This window comes from Alosa pseudoharengus, unplaced genomic scaffold (assembly GCF_046254945.1).
Source record: "Alosa pseudoharengus isolate Yale_2024_CS ecotype anadromous, Long Island Sound unplaced genomic scaffold, YU_APseudo_1.1 YU_APseudo_1.1_scf_1, whole genome shotgun sequence".
Classification (NCBI taxonomy): domain Eukaryota; kingdom Metazoa; phylum Chordata; class Actinopteri; order Clupeiformes; family Clupeidae; genus Alosa; species Alosa pseudoharengus.
Genome location: NW_027468564.1, coordinates 39,261,749 through 39,278,467, shown reverse-complemented (window position 1 = coordinate 39,278,467; position 16,719 = coordinate 39,261,749). Strand labels below are relative to the sequence as shown.

The 16,719-nt window shown below is 40.9% G+C and overlaps 1 long non-coding RNA gene and 1 pseudogene across 1 annotated transcript; both read left to right on the top strand.

Annotated features, from left to right (window-relative positions):
* Positions 1-1,285: 1,285 nt before the first annotated feature.
* LOC143118854 (cytosolic phospholipase A2 zeta-like) lies at positions 1,286-16,242 on the top strand (annotated as a pseudogene).
* On the top strand, positions 3,369-4,168 carry LOC143127638 (uncharacterized). The gene is made up of 3 exons (XR_012987663.1): positions 3,369-3,409; positions 3,917-3,959; positions 4,125-4,168. It is a non-coding gene; the product is annotated as an uncharacterized LOC143127638 (long non-coding RNA).
* Positions 16,243-16,719: the final 477 nt, after the last annotated feature.

The following is a 16,719-nucleotide window of genomic DNA, read 5'->3' as shown; positions in this document are numbered from 1 at the left end:
AGGATTTGTCTTTGTGTTGCAAAGTTTTTTTGTTTGTTTGTTTGTTTGTTTCATGTCACTGCAGTCTACACATTATATTTCCAGGGCATTGAAACCCCTCACTCGTAGTACCAGTATGGGTAGCCTACTGTTTTATTTTTTTTTCATATACACAGGAGAGATATTAAATCCAAGTGCTATAGGTAGGGGATTTCACACAGCGGCCAATCAACAACCAAGCCTATTTACTATCAAAGCCAAAATCAATAACAAATCACAAAGCACTTAACAAGCTAACCCACCAACAGAACAGCCTCTAAGACCATTTCACTGGAGTTATCAAGCAGGCACCTTCCTTCAGGTGTTTCATAGGCCCACGGCTTCTCCAGAAACCTCAACAGGTATCTGGCGTCCCAGTTTTAAATGATTATCGGCCAGTTGCCTTAACACCAGTTTTAATGAAGTCTCAAAAAGATTGTTTTCAAATGTGTCATTAGGGAAGTGCAACAGGAATTTTGCAATTTGCTGGAAGGAGCACAGAGGATGTTTATTTGCATGGTTTTATTGTCTGGCAGTTCCATACCCTGCAGGCCCCTTGTTGGTCTTGTCAAAACCGTTTTGAGGATAATTAGACGTCCAACTGCTTCCGGTTATCCCACTCAGATGGCTCTGTGGACCAATGGTGGAGCTTATATCGAACATCCCATGTTTGTAGCTCTGTGAGAATCTTAGCATGTCTCACATGCACTGCTATTGTTATATTTTGCTGATCGGATCATAAACTAAGAAGAATGACCAAATAATTTGTTGCTGGTTCTTGGTATTTGTTGGTGCCTTTATCAAGGGCTTGTGGTGTGTCTGATTATGTTTTTGATTGCATCGCATTGAAGACGACGTGGCGTCTGTGTGTGTGTGCGTGTGTAGGGTGGGGGGACATGACGGATGCCTGCTAACCAGTGATAATGAAATGCTCTCAAAGGCTGTTTTGTTGGTGATGTTATTGGTGCACGAAAGCTGTTGGTGATTTTTATTTTTGTTTGTCTTTGGTGGAACATTCAGGCAATTGGCAGGACATGTGGTAAGTGAGACCAAATGATTTCATGATACTCCTCCAATAACCAACTGAACTACAATAACCAGTTGAACTGGAACAGTGGAATGGCCTACCTGGTGCTGTCCAGTTCCATGGGTCAGCATGAAAACAGAACCCATTCTAAAGTCCACAAAAGCAAAAACTGCTCCGCCCTCAGTCACTCAAGATATTTGCCTTCAAGTTGACTGAGCTGAGCTCACTGCAGAAACAACCATGGCCAAGGTAAGCAAACTGTTACGTTCTAAATGTGTTGGGTTGTATAAATAATTTCCTCAGGACCACTGGTCAGTCTGGTCCGATATGGGCAATGTATTACTTCAGTTTTAATGCAGCTGGTCCTTATTTTAACCCATTTTTTTCTGAAAACATAATTTTGTCCAGTCTTGTTTTCTAGGTCATCACAATTTTAAAACTGTCAAAAGTTTACAACTCATGCTTGTGTCTCATCAGATTGCGTGCCTTATATTACTGGACAATGTGTGAATAAATTACATGGTGAATTCCATGTTCTGTTTTATGAAAACACCTCAAAGCTCAAATGAAAGCAGAAAAAAAACAGACCTCACTCTGGATGGTGTACTATAGCAAGCTGTTATATGCAGGATGGTTAAAGATAATGTGAAGATAATGTGAAGATATTGATAAAACATTGAGAAGATATTGAGAAGATAATGTGAAGATATTGATCAAACATTGAGAAGATTTTGAGAAGACAATGTGAAGATAATGAGAAGATATTGTGGAGATAATGTGAAGATACTGAGAAGATAATTTGACAATAATGGTGATGAGACTGGTGCTGCTGTGATTAACGTTATTTGTTTATTTATCTTTCTCAGCTGGAATTGGTCCCCTATTGGAAGCTCTCTGTTACCGTCCTGCGAGCAGAACTTCAGCACTCCCATGACTACTGTAAGTCCCGTCAATCAATCTGTGTTCTGTCCGCTTGACTGTTAATTGTCTCTTTTCACTGTTTTTTTTTCTGTTTTTTTTTACTAACGCAATAGATTGCCATATATGGAAGATATTTCAGTGTCTTCTATTGCCATGCTTCAACTATTGTTAGGTATAGCAGAAAATATGTGGATGGAATTGAAATCCTCTAACTAACTAAATAATGTGCGGAGTTTTGTACAATATGTGCATGAATTCAATGTGTACACAGTTGTTCTTGAAGATAAAACAACTTCTTTCCCAGATAGCGGCAGAGAAACTGAAATGAATTGAACTGAACTGATTGCTAGTACTAACCCTAACCCCCTCTTGCTGGTTCTCTTCAGGGTCGAAGTCGGACTGCTATGTGACTCTGAAGCTCCCCACGTCTTCCGCCCGCCTGCACCGCACCAGGACAGTTCCCAACAGCGACAGCCCTGAGTGGAACGAAACGTTCCACTTCCGCGTGAACAGCCATGTCAAGGTCTGACCCACACAGACGTCTCAATGTTGTGCTTATCCTGCTTATAGACCCTTTAAAACCATACATTACAAACATCTGATGTAAAACTTTACAGACAAATTGTTATTAACTGTTGATGTTATCAACTATACTTATTGCCTCCCCCTTGGTTAAGATACCAGGTTGGTGTGTCTCAAATTCATCAGTTTGAGGGTCCACCTACTCAAAGTTGAATAACTTTTAAAAGTGCTTTCCTTTCTCAATCTATCCTTTTTTACACAACTATCCTTCTCTTACAGAATGTTCTAGAATTGCAAATGTTCGAGGAGGACACATTCTTTGGAGATGATATTTGCATGGCTTTCTTGTTTGATCTAAGTAACCTCACCATGGGCCAAAAACAGACCAAAGTGTTCATAACAAATGCACAGGTAAAGCTCTCTTGAAGAGACATTATGACATTTTACCATGTTAATAACAAAATGTGGTCAACTGACATCTTTTTTTTGTTTTGTTTTTTGTCTATGCTCAGACAAGTGATAAGTTATGGGTCGAATTTGAGATGGTTGAGAGGTAAGAGAACAGACAAGTTAATAAATAAATACATAACTGAATACATACGTACATACATACATACACTTTTATTGCATTAAAACAATGAAATGGAAAAGATAAACTGTTGTCCTGGAAACATTGAACTGTTAGGACTGTGAAAGCAACTGTAGGTTGAAAAAAGCATTGGCTTCAATTATTTATAATAGGCTGATTGCTGCCCTGCATATTTTATCATATGCTCCTTTTTTTCATCTGTGTTTTTTAGAGTGTTACAGTAGCTCTATAGACTGCATAACCATCAGATGCCTATTAAACGCCTCACACTTGTCCTTCTTGTTTTTAGCGCTGAAGCACCAGGTTCTTACCTGTCCAATGGAATCTTGGTGGTAGGTGTCACTTTGTGTAGTCTACTTAAATGATTCAGAATAATATTTGTTGATATGAGTATGATGTTACAGATTTTTGTTTGCAGTGTGCATATTGCAGTGATATTAATATGTAGTATACGTAATAATTGCAATTTATAAATATGCAGTGTCAATTCTATAAAAAATGTTAGCATAAACATGTAATAAAATATCACTTTGGTAATACTTGACGGTATCTACATAGGAGTGACATGACACTGTCATGACACATGAACCATAACTCTGACCCTAACCCTTACCCTAAACCTAACCCTAACTTGTCGTGACAAAAACCGAATGACACTTAATAACAGAAGCGTTATGTCATAAACGTTTATGGGTTGTTTATAATGTTTATGACACGTTCATGACAGTGTCATGTCACTCTTATATCGATACCGTCAAGTAAAGCGTAACACTTTCAGTCGAGATAAAGGATAAATTATGAATTATGGCTCACATTCGTCCTGATTCTTCTGCTTCTAGGCACCACCATTCTCAACTCTTGACATCACGGTAAAACACCCAGGTAAGCAGTAGAACACATTGAAGGATCAAAGAAAGAAAATAAATCACCAGCTTTAGTACAGCTGTCAATTTTTGTTTAGGGGGGAAACACTTTTTCAGTTCACTTAGGTATATGTTCTCTTTCTCTCTGTGTGTGTGTGTGTGTGTGTGTGTGTGTGTGTTGCAGAAATACAGAGCTTAATACTGAAGCTGAAAGGAGCTTATAGAGAGGAACATGTTCTCACCTCGGACCTGATGGACTCTTTACGTTACTACATCAACAGAGACTTGGAGACAGAACTCTCTGTGCAGGTACACACACACACATCAACACATAAACACACACACACACACACACACACACACACACACACACACACATAAATGCATGCATGCATACACGCAGTCACACACACACACACACACACACACACACACACACACACACTTAGTCCTGAAGGAACATGTTCTCATTTTAGGTGTGGTGGAGTCAACTAGAACTGCAGCAATTTATATATTAATTAATTGTGAACTATTTTGATAGGCAATTGTTATAATCTTGAGTATTGTCAAACCACATTCTGAATAATCTTTTGGGTGTAGACAAAGCAAAGCATTGGAAGATGTCATTGTTGTCTCAGGAAAAGCACAGATTGACATCCTCCACCTTTTTTGACATTTTAAAAACTACTGATTCATTTAGAAAAGACAATAATTTTCAGGTAACAAAAAGGAAGATACTCATTGCAAACCAATATACTATACTATTGAGAATGTGAGACTATGCCATACATTTTATTTCTATTTATTTTTCATTCATTTTATTATTTCATAATCTGCTGTCAACAGGTTGAAGATGCCATTCAGTCAATCAATCTTTCACCAGATAATTTGCGGCCAGTCAGTGCTAATCAGGAAATGAAAGTGCCTCTTGGAAAGGTAGTACACAAACTCTAACATTCATCTATTGCTCAATTTGAACACATTTGAATAATAAAAAAGAAAATGCCCAGTTATCAAACAACACCATTTTATTTCCCACAGGATTTTGTTAACCTGGAACTGAAAACAGGGGAAAGGTAAAACCTCCCTCTACCTAAAAACTTAATACACTCTCAATTCTCCACACAGGCATACCTTGGTAATGTGCTTCATTGTATACACAACATGTTTGTAACTGTATGTAAATCACTTACCGGTATACATTGTAGATCCACTCCTTATTCAACATTTACTAGTGAGCTAACCAAAGACATACAAAACCTTGCAGTCACCACCCAGAGCAGGAGTGCACAGTGCAACGTATAATGTAGCACATGCTACAAAAAAAACAGTTTTGGATGATTATCCAGCTTAGCACCGGTGACACATTATTTTAATGAGGTGTTTGTAACTAGATACCGATGTTAGAAAGTCAACCTCAGCAAAAAAAGTTAACATACAGCCCTGATTCAGAGCCTTGTTGGCACTGCTAGAAGCTTGCTAACATGCTAACTGTGTCCTTTGAAGACAGGAATGTCGTACTGTGATGAATGGCTGGTGGTAATGGCACATGTGTTCATCTGTCCTTCATGTAAACGTACACAACCAGAATTTGAAGATGATAACCAAAATGTCTTCCTTGATAAAAAAAAAAGCCGACCTCAAAGAAAGTAGCAAATTGTTTCATAGTCTAGTTTTAAACTAGAACTGCAAAGCACACTCTGGTTGGGGTAACACATACACACACCATCATGACCTCTGACCTAAATGATTTAGGCTAAATCCAACCTCTGACCTAAATCCAACAATTAACACGAGACAACAGATGTTTTGGTCATCATTTTCAAATTCTGGTAGTGTACGGTTTCTATTATGTCTATGGTGTATGGTTACGTGAAGGAGACAGGAACACATGTGCCATTACCACCAGCTATTCATCACAGTACGACATTATGATTATGGCTCTGTGTAATAGTTTCTATTATTTTATTTGATCGATTACATTTTCTTGAGGTCCTTTTCGTGATCAAAGTGTAACTGACATAAATATGCTGTTACTGTTGCCCTCTTCACTGTTGTTTGGTGACTGTGACACTGCAGCTCAGAGGAGAATCTGGCGTTGCGTCTGGACTTTAACATCCCGTCGGCTGAGAGGGACTTCCTGGAGAAGAGGAAGGCGGTGGTGGGGCATGCTCTGCAAAAGCTGCTAGGGCTCAGCTCACCTCCTCAGACAGATAAGGTAGTGTGTGTGTGTGTGTGTGTATGTGTGTGTGTGTGTGTGTGTGTGTGTGTGTGTGTGTGTGTGTATGTGTGTGGGTGTGTGTGTGTGTGTGTGTGTGTGTGGTGTGTATGTGTGGTGTGTGTGTGTGTGTGTGTAACAGAGAGAGATAGATAAGGGAGTAAACCAGAGGGATAGGGGGGTGGGGGGTGCATTGAAGGGAAGATACAGATCAGAGTTTGGTTTCTTGCCAAGCAGGTTTTTTGCATACAAGGAATTTGTCTTGTTTGTGTAGATCAAATTAGCCAGAGATGGTATTTCATTTAGCTTGATAATCACTTTTGTTCATCAGTGGATAGAGGCTTTAATTTTTCCAACTCTACAAACCAAGTGGAACATTAAAAACAAGAATGCTCTTTTGGGGGCTAAGGAAGGGGGAAAGGCACGCACGCACACATGCACGCACGCACACACACACACGCACACACACACACAAACATGCCCACGGAGAGATGACTCACCTCAGTGTACAAATTTGGTCCAAATATGTGTTCCACTACATTGGCCAGCTCCTTGGCTAATGACCTGGGATGCAAATAGAGAGAGTAAAGGCCTGGGCCAGACACACTCAGACATACAGTAACACAATACATACAGTACCTCCACTGCCTACATTTCCCAGAATGCTCGTACATGATGCTACATTCTGAATCACTCCCTATTGAAGGCATAATGTTCATAAACAGTTGTACTCATTATTGACCATTTCAACTGCATAAACTAACATAAGGCATTTCTGGTGGCACATAAAACAACATTTAGTAGTTTTTATAGTAACTTGGGGACACAAAAAAGTTAAAATCAACAATTTGTAGAGCATTACGCTAAAGTCCAATAGATTTTACATTTTAATTTCAAAGTATATGTGGTTTTGAATGTTTCAATACAGAAACCGGAAACAATCTAGGAACAGATTGAAAGGGTCTAGAAAGAGAGAGAGATAGAGAGATGATAGAGGACAACAGGTGTGTAGTTATTACACTTGTCTCCAGGACTGACAATGGCAGATGTACAAATATGCCGACAAAAATGTGTGAACAGTACAAAAGTAATTTTGCTGCACTGTTCCTATTTCATGGTAATGGCTGTACTGTTTAGAACTGTTTTGGAAGCTTATTGACCAAAGATTCTAGAACAGAGCTCCGCTCTAGGATCTTTGCTATTGACACATCTCCTTCCAGGTCCCGCTGGTGGGTGTGGTTTGCTCGGGGGGCGGGACCAGGGCGATGACTGGCACCTTTGGGAGTCTGAAGGGTCTCCAAGCTCTGGGCATCCTGGATGCTGTCAGCTACATCACGGGAGTCTCAGGAGCCACATGGTGAGAGACCAGCCCCTCAGACAAGATTAGACGACACACACACACACACACACACACACACACACCTCACTCACACATCTGACTTTCAGTGCAGTGTGACCTTTTCTGAAATGCTCTGTGTGTGTGTGTGTGTGTGAGAGAGAGAGAGAGAGAGAATATATAGTGTGAATATACCACATCATAACCAGTCTTACCTGTATGATTTCCATATAATGTTCTGTCTCATATAACATGGCATTATTGCATGTTACAGGGCCATATCCACACTCTACGATACTTCCGATTGGTCGCAAAAGGACATAAGTGTGGTCGCCGAGCCCATGAAGGTTGAGATGATTAAGAGGTACCAGGACATCATGTCCACTGAGCAGCTCCGTGGCTACAGGGAGGAGATGGATCTGAGGGAGAAGGAGGGGGTCCCAGTCACCTACATCGACAAGTGGGGTCTGGCCATCGAACACCTCATCTATGGCAAGGTGCTGAATACAGTCAAGTCAATTCAAGTCAAGTTTATTTAAATAGCACAGGGGTCATTCAGTGTGCTGCATAAGCAATGGCCCAGAGAAATAGTACATAAAAGCACAGAAATGGACACAGAAACAGAAAGCAACAAAACCATAAAAGGCACGGTTTTACATTACACACACACACACACACACACACACACACATGCATACACACACATGCATACACACACAGACACACACACACATGCACGCACGCACGCACGCACATGCACACACACACACACATCTCTCTTTCTCTTAAATCTCTCTCTTGTTCATCTCTCACACAAGCAATACAACACACACAGACATATACACACACCCATACATATACACACACCCATAACTTTGTTCAAAATGTATTTGCAAACTGCAATCAGATTGCATATTACACGTAAGCAATAGATTCTGCAGAGCCAATTGCTAAATGTGCACTTTTGCCTGTGCAGAAATGGGACAGTACCCTGTCTGACCAGAGGAGGGCAGTATCTGAGGGACAAAATCCTCTGCCCATCTACACTGCAGTGAACATGAAGACCAGCCAGAAGGGCAACGTCACTGATGCTGGTAAGAGTTTTCAGTTTTATTCCAAACAACCCTTTCTTCTTCTATTAATTAAATTAAGATATTAAACTCAGATCCCGTACAAAATGGAGCACATGGCAAGTGCTGTGCAAAAAAAATAAAAAATAGAAATATAATTCAGGGCAATGTCTGCAGTGCATACACATTCGTCCAGCTCTACTGATTAAAGTGGAATTTGCTAATTGTAGTCAGTGAATGTTACTGTATCCGGTGTAGCTAAGATGTTGTGATTCTACAGACTAAAGCATGTTTGGGTCATAGCTTCAGATTGTTCCTTTGTTGTGTTTGCAGAGTGGTGTGAGTTCAGCCCCTATGAGGTGGGCATTCCAAAATACGGTGCGTCCATCCCCACGGAGAACTTTGGTAGCGAGTACTTCCTGGGGTGCATGGTCAAGAACCTTCCAGAGGCTCGGCTGCCATTCCTGATAGGTAAGAGATGAAGGAAGCAAGGGAGAAGGATTGTGTGTGTGTGTGTGTGTGTGTGAGTGTGTGTGTGTGTGTGTGTGTGGGGGATGTGTGAGGGGATCCCTGATCATGCAGTACAGCCACCTTTCCATCCATCCATCCATCCATCCTGTGTGTGTGTTCTGTAGGAATCTGGAGCAGTGCCATGTCCATCAGCCTTAACGATGTGTGGAACTATGTCACTGGCAACAAACCAGCCTGGCTTCCTGGTGATGTCATCAAGACAGGTATTGGTGCTCTGAAGACAGCACTGTGTAGTGTAGTGGTAAGGAAAGTTACCACTACACTGCAGGAGCCTAAAAGTTGTGCTTTCAATACCTGGCTGGTTGTATATACTGTACACATAAATGCATCCATACATGATTAAATATGTAGGCTATATATTGTACACATAAATGCATCCATACATGATAAATATGTAGGCTATATATTGTACACATAAATGCATCCATACATGATAAATATGTAGGCTATATATTGTACACATAAATGCATCCATACATGTTGTATACAGTACATGCATATGAAGAGTTTGGTTCCAAAACACTATATCTCCATAACAAGTCATGTTATGTCATTGTGTATTTCAGATAATATCAACAAAATTGCAAATGTGTCGTTTTGATTGAGTACAGATTAATTGAATAACAATAACCCAATACAGTTCTACTAAAATTACATGTAAAACAAAATAATAATAAAAATAAGATTAATGAAAATTCATTAAAATGGAGGATATAGCCTTTTGGAACCAAACTCTTCCTATGATTTCTAACGTGTATGTAATTGGTAGCACAGGGAAATGTGGAAGTCAAGCATCTTAAAAGTGGGTAGGCACATTCTTAGCAATTTTGACAAACTACAGTATCAGTCCAGTAGTTTGCCCCAGCAGCTTCAACCAGCTGTCTGATGACTGTGCTGTTGGTGTGTGTTGTCATGTTGGACCCTGTGAGATTCGTGAGGTGTTCTGTCCCCCACAGAGTCGGACAACAGGCCGTCCACGCTCGACACCGTCATCATCAAGCCGGCCACCGACAAGGCACAAAGGATTACCGACTTCTTCACCAGCCGACCGATCTCCAGCCGCATTTACAACTTCATGCGAGGCCTAAATTTACACTGGGACTACAACAAGACAAGTGGATTCATTGCGGGAAATGGTAAGAATAATGCCACTTCATGTCACATATTATACAGCTGTTGTGTATTATGCTGTTGTATCACATGTTTATATTTACATAATCAATTATATATGTTGTATATGTTCTGCTTATTACATATGTCACACACGTGTGTCATATACAGTATGTGTGATATACTGAATAACCGTATGAGTGTGTGTGTGTGTGTGTGTTTGTGTGTGAAATATGACACGATTTGGAACCAGCTGCCATTGTTATAATAAATCCAACCTTTGGGCTTCCTGTCCAGACACTCACCCTGATGCGTTCCCAAACCAGCTGACCCCAGCGGACGCCACCCTGAACCTGGTGGACGCGGGCTTCGCCTGTAACACAGGTTTCATCCCAGTGCTGCAAGCCCACAGGCGCATGGACCTCGTCCTGTCCCTCAACTACTCCTGGGATTTGGATCGATCAGTTTAAGGTTTACTATGTTATGTTATGTTATGTTATGCTATGTATTAACTAGATGTACCGCAGAGCGGTACAAAATATGACCGCCGCCCAGTCCAGCACATTTTTTCCACAAAAAGAAATCACGCTGAAAGGCCTATATGATTCTAACTGTCTCACTAAATTGCATTATCCACACTCAATTCTCACTGGTATCTGCTAGACAACAAGTACCAAAACATGATTAGTTCATAGATTTCACATGTAAAATTCATTTTATACAACCCCACCTCCATCTTGCCTGTTTATAAATTCTTGATTGTTTGTGTTATGTTTATGTTATGTGTGTGTGTGTGTGTGTGAGTGTGTGTGTGTGTGTGTGTGTGTGCGTGCGTGCTTGTGTTTGTGCCTGCGTATGTGCCTGTGCATGCAAGCGTACATATGTCTACTGTGTGAGTATGTGTCATACGTATGATTACTGTGAATGTATGTGTGTGTGTGTGTGTGTATCTGTGCACATGTGTGCACATGAAATGGGTTAACATGACCCCTGGAGGCAAACATACAGAAAAAAATGGTCATCCTAGGCCCTACAGTTCTCAAGATATTCACAGAGAACTGTGTCTGCCCTACCCTCCTTTCGGGGGTGCTGGGCTACAGATCAAAACGAAAAATGACGGTTCCATGCTATCCATGTGGGGGTACATGGCCACCAAGTTTTGTGTACCCCGGTCTTTCAGTGTCCCGGGAATCCTTGTTGGTGTACGTCACTAAATGTACACATAAATTATTTTATTGTAAGGCCCCCCATGAACGAAAGTACACAAAACTTGGCATGCATTCGGAGGGTGTCATAATGATCCTACACTTTTTATTTCGTGCAGTTTTGACCTTGTCAGCCAGAGATATTGTGATGAAAACACCTAATTTTTTGCTTTTTCATTTTTAACTAGGTGGCGCTATACATAAAATAAGTGGTAATGGAATGGGTTGACATGCCCCCTTAAGCCCAACATACATAAAAAAGGTGGACCTCCTAGGCCCTACGGTTATCGAGATATTCACAGAAAACTGTCTCCGGCCACCTACAGGCCAGTTGGTGTATAGTAACATAAATGAATTTATTGTGTGGCCCCCCATGAACGGAATTCCACGAAACTTGGCGTGCATACAGAGGGTGTCATAATGATCCTACACTTTCAATTTTGTACAGTTTTGACTTTGTTAGGTCACAGATACCTTCAATTACAACACCTCATTTTTACTTTTTTGTGTTTAACTAGGTGGCGCTATACATGAAATGAGTGGTTATGGAATGGGTTGACATGGCCCCTTGAGATCAACATACAAAAAAAAAATGGTCCTTCTAAACCCTACGGTTTTCGAGATATTCACAGAAAACTGTGTCTGCTCTACCCTCCTTTCGGGGGGTCCAGTCCAGCGGGGGGGCTACAGATCAAAACGAAAAACGATGGTTCCATGCTATCCATGTGGGGTTACATGCCCACCAAGTTTCGTGTACCCCGGTCTTTCAGTGTCCCGGGAATCATTGACAGAAATTTGGGCATGCGAAAAAGAAAAAAAAAAAAGAAAAAAAAATCTGACTAAACCTATATGACCGCCGCTTCGCTGCGCGGCGGTCATAATAATTGTTTTTACATGAGGTAGTACATCAGTGTGAGCAATGTATGTTATTCTCAAATCAGCCGTGTTGTGACACCCTGGCCAGCATGGTGCTCATATCTGAGGCTCTTAATTTGAAGGGACCGTGCACCTGTCATGCCTGACACCATTTCTTATTGATTAAAATAGAGCAAACTGCCTTTTCTCTTGACACTCTTCTGACCCCAATAAATGTAGTTGTGGATAAACAATGACCTACCTAACGACACTAAACCACGACCTATCCATTTATCATGGTCATGCTTGAGTTCCTCATCTTCTCTGAGGCACGTTTGACCTGTTTGCCCTGTCAATGTACTCCTCAGGTGTTAAAGGAAACCCAGCAGCACTGTGCTGACCACAGGATCCCGTTCCCCCACATCGATTTCTGCCACGTGGAGAACGAGCCCATGAAAGAGGTGTACGTCTTCGAGGATGAGGAGAACCCCAAAGCACCCATCGTGGTTCACTTCCCCATGGTCAATCTCACCTTCAGGGAGTTCAAAGCCCCAGGTGAGTAGGTGCAAGCCCCGACCCCTCAGAAATCTTTCATTCTCCACAATATACCATGCCTGTGATTATTTCAGGTTAGTCCTTTCATCGTTTCAAATCCCAGGGGCCAGGATGTGTCACAGAATACAGGCATTAACCGTCAATATTGTGATGTTTATAAATGCAATAATTAATGTCTTATTGATAAAACATATTAACCATCTTTTCAGTCATCCATTGTTCCATTTGAATGCTTTTGGGTGTGGTTACATACTCACCACCACTTCACTCGTATTTTGAGTGTAATTTATTTTCCCAAATTAGTTAAAAAGCACAAAGCAATCAAATATAAATTAATTTCACTATTAATAATACATCAAATTATAATGATATTATATATTATATACTTCAGCAAAAGAGGCTGGTAGCTCTTGATTGTAAAGCGTAGACTTTATCCTCGTATTGGGTGCTCTTGGAAAATGGGAACAGTTCATGAAAAGGAAAGCAATTCCAGGCACTCCAGGGAAGGTATATTTAAAAAGCCTTTATTTGTTACTGGCTAATCCATAGTTTAAAACGGCAACATGTTTCGACCACACTTGGTCTTCATCAGGGCATGTACAAGTGAATGAGGACTCACCTATATAGGGTCAAGAGGTCATATGACCAGAAAAGACATTCTACAACAGGTGATCCTTTGCACATTAATACAGCAGAAAGAAAAATAAGAAAAGAAATGTAAAATAAAAAAATATTATATAAAATAAATATACAGTGACATTCACATCAGTAGGCCTACATCACTATAAAAAACAAGTGAAATTGATGTCTTCATTTAGACCAGGATATTCCATAGCATTCAGGCGATGTATCCAGAACGACTCACGTTGGTTCAACCTCTGTAACCTATTGCCCCCCCTCGCCAAAGGTCTGACATGCTCAATGCCCTGTATAGTTAACAAGGAGTCGTTCTTGTTGTGGTACTCGTTAAAGTGTCTAGCCATGGGGTAATCTTTTTTCACCACTCTGATGGCATATTTGTGCTCAGCAAGACGGTCCCTTAACCGTCTTTTTGTGCGGCCGACATAAAAGAACCCCTCCTCACAAGGATGCCAAACGATAAATTACAAATGTTGTGTTACAATTAATAAAATCCCTTAATTCATATGTTCTGTTGGTTATTGCGTCCAAAAAACATTTGGATTGGTTGACATTGGCACAATGGGGGCAATGCATACATTTCAAAGTACCTATAGGTTTTTTGAGCCAGGAGTCTTTTCGCTCAGGTGGGAGGTATGAGCGCATTAACTTATCCCTAAGAGTAGGCGCGCATCTGAATGATATTACTGGAGGTTCAGGAAACACTTCTCGTAATTGGCTATCACTCTCAATGATCGACCAGTTTTTCCTTACAATGTTTTTAATCCGTGCCGCGTGACTACTGTAAGTAGTGACGAAGTATGGTGGTGATTTATTAGTCCGTTTATGTGTATTCTTCTCAAGTAGAACGCTACGTTGAAGTGCCTGCGCTTTACTGTTAGCTTGGGAAATAACTTCTGGCCTATACGCCCTATCCGAAAACCTCCTAGCCATTGACTCAGCCTGTTCATTGAAGTCGTTGTCTTTGTCACAGATACGTCTCAAACGTTGGAATTGGCCGTAAGGGATATTCCGTATAAGGTGCGGGGGGTGAAACGAGTCTGCTCTAAGGATGGTATTACGGGAGGTGCTTTTCCTGAAAAGAGTAGTGTGTAGCTGGCCCTCCAAGCCCTTATAGATAGTCAAATCCAAGAAATTGACTTTATCAAGTGAGTAGTCTAATGACAATTTAATATTGGGATTAATGCCATTAACATAAGTATGAAAGTCCAACAGTTGACTTTCAGACCCATTGAAAATCAAAAGAACATCGTCTATGTAGCGACCATACCATGTAATACATTCAAAAAAAGGATTGCATGAGTTCAATATGTGTTCCTTTTCCCACAGGCCCAAATACAAACATGCGTAATTAGGTGAAAAACATGATCCAATGGGTACCCCAATTTTTTGTACATACATCTCATCCATGAATATGAAAACATTGTTGTGAATAACCCAGTCCGTCAATTTCAATAGAAATTCACTTAAGTCAATTCTTCCTGTGATATAGTGACTCAGCGCAAACAAGCCCTGCTGGTGGTCAATGTTCGTGTATAGACTTTCAACATCCATGGTGACTAGAAAATGTGTGCGCACATTGGGCAATGTTTTTAATCTGTTCAATACGTCCGTGGTGTCCTCTATGTATGATGGGAGCTCCCTTACCAACGGTTTAATAAAGGAATCAATATATTTCGATGCAGGCTCAGTGAGTGTACCATTGCCTGATACGATAGGCCGACCAGGGGGATTGTCCCTGGGTTCTTTGTGCACCTTAGGGAGTAAATAAAAAGCTGCCACAACTGGGTACTCAACAGTTAAAAAACCAAGTTCGTTTGATGTTATGTAGCCTTCATCAAATGCCCCTTTTAACAGCGCATCAAATTCTTTTTTTTTTTATAACAGGTAACGGGTTAGTATACAGTCTGATAGTATTTGGTGTCTAGCTGACGATGAGCTTCCTTGATGTATTTATCCTTAGACAGTACCACTACAGCGCCGCCTTTGTCCGCAGGACGAATAATGAGGTCATGGTTGTTGGAAAGTTCGTTAAGGGCGATGCGCTCGTTTTTGGATAGATTTGTTCTGTGCGTAACTGGGTCCATATTCAACAACCGGTTAACCTCAAAGTCTACTTTCTTAGAAAAAGTTACAAGTGCTGGGTTGGTCACTTTAGGGGAGAATCGGGATTTAGGTTTAAACACAGTGGGCAGGTCAGAAGTGTCAGAGGTGTCATCAAGTGTGGTTGCACTCAGGGAGCTCTGAGTGTGGCCAAAAGTCTGAGAGTGCCATACTTTCAGGTGTAGGCTACGATAGAACCGAAATAAATCCACTCGAGTGGCAAATGTAGTTACATCGTGAGTGGGGGCAAAGGATAACCCCTTAGACAACACTGACAATTGTGCAACACTTAACTCAGAATCAGACAATTAATTACCGCGGATAGTGTATGCGTGTCTTATATAGTATCGAGTTTTACAGACATTGTGGTGATTTCATTTTAATTATTTTTGCCTCAACAATCTTGCCGTGAAAATCGCATATTGTTATCAACTCTATACTTCCTGTTTGTTGTTGCACTAAGGTGTCAGGCGCGAGGGGGTGGAGGAACTGAAACAAGGGGACGTGGATGTCAGCACCGAAGACTCGCCGTACGTCACTAGCAACCTGGCCTATCAGCCGGAGAACTTCCAGAAGCTGATGGATCTCATGCACTACAACATCCTGAACAACCGCGACACACTCCTGTCGGCTTTGCGTCGGGCGTTAGAGAGAGAGAGTCCACGAAGACGAGGATGAACACGAAGACCACTCCTGTCCCTGAATGGATACCTATTTGTTTTCATTTTGATTATTTGGAGCCAGACATAGTCTGTGAGAATATAGAATTATAAGCATGTTCTTATGGAGACCAAGGTGGGATACTGTATCTCATTTACTTTAATTGCATGTTTATAATCATGATATACTTATTCAAGCATGCTTATCGTGTACATTCATATGAAAATAGAAAATAAAAAAAGGATTCACACTTACTTACAATACTGCATGATGATATATGTTGTACTTGTGAAAAACAGTCTGTTCTAGTGTCAGAAAATGTATTGCAATGACTCGAGCAAGAAGGGTCACACATGAGGTATACACACTACACTAAAACACATCCATAAACAGTAAACAAAGGTAAAGACACACACAATAACCCCCCCTGAACCCCAGCCGCAATGCATTGTGGGAACCTATAGCGCTAGTCCAACACACCGACGTTACAGTATCAA